Below are 1,095 nucleotides of genomic sequence, written 5' to 3'. Positions count from 1 at the left end.
GAGGTCACTAAAGTTGATGGTAAATATTAATACAATGGTTATTTGTACATTGGCAAGAGTGCATGTAGCCACTGTATTCTATTAGTGATCTAGGATATCGTAGAAAACTGAGATCCAAAAGACTGGTCAGCCTTTTTTGCAGACATTATAGCAAAACAGTTGTCAAGGAGCAGTTCAGTTACCTGACCAATGCATGGATTGCAGTTGCAGTGTTATGATTAATGTCATTATTATAGTGAATAACATCATTGTTATTACCATTTATTTATTCATTATTTTAACTTTTTTTTTCAAATGGTTCAGTTTATTTTATGAGAAGAATACGTTACTTCACGATGAAAATCACTGGTGGGCGGTGTAAAACATCACAGGGTGGAATTGATCATGATTTATATAGAAAAGATATTTTTGGCATTACATATTGTTGTATACTATTACCGTATCCTATGTCAAAAATATTCACGCTGTAAATTATGCAAATAGCTTTTTTGATTTTGGTATGGCCATGAATATGTAAAATTGAGTATGATAACACAGCAGGCGATGAAGATACAGTTTTTGAGATCATTTGAATACCAATGTTTTTTCTGTAAATCTAAGAGAAGAGCGAGAAGAACACGTGGGCAGATCATACTAAGATACTCTGTTGCTAAAATACATAAAAAATAACATGAAAACATCCGATACAACTGGCAAGGAAATCGAAATAGGTGGGGGAGGATTAACGTCACATGGCAGGGCGTACCAATTTCATTGTCGTTCTGATAATAAGCACGATGGTATAATAAACGGAAATAACATTATTAAACTCATGACTATTTAGAGGTATGCAGCAAGAAATATCACAATATGAACATTTTACAAGATCACATAGTCCTTGTCTGAACTGAAAGTCTGTCACAAGACTTATTAAACACTATCCCAAAAGGAGCTACATGTAATTTCAAATAGTCAAGTATTCCATAAGAACCATTCAAGATAATATGTTCATCCAGTTTTATGATTCTGTAATCATATCGTGCTTTATTTCGGTCTCCAGAGCTAGCTTAGTGCAGCCTCTCGTTTTCTCTTTTTCATGAAGACGTTTGAATGCAG

This window comes from Penaeus monodon, chromosome 32, assembly GCF_015228065.2.
Source record: "Penaeus monodon isolate SGIC_2016 chromosome 32, NSTDA_Pmon_1, whole genome shotgun sequence".
Classification (NCBI taxonomy): Eukaryota; Metazoa; Arthropoda; class Malacostraca; order Decapoda; family Penaeidae; genus Penaeus; species Penaeus monodon.
This window is presented reverse-complemented; position numbering follows the sequence as displayed.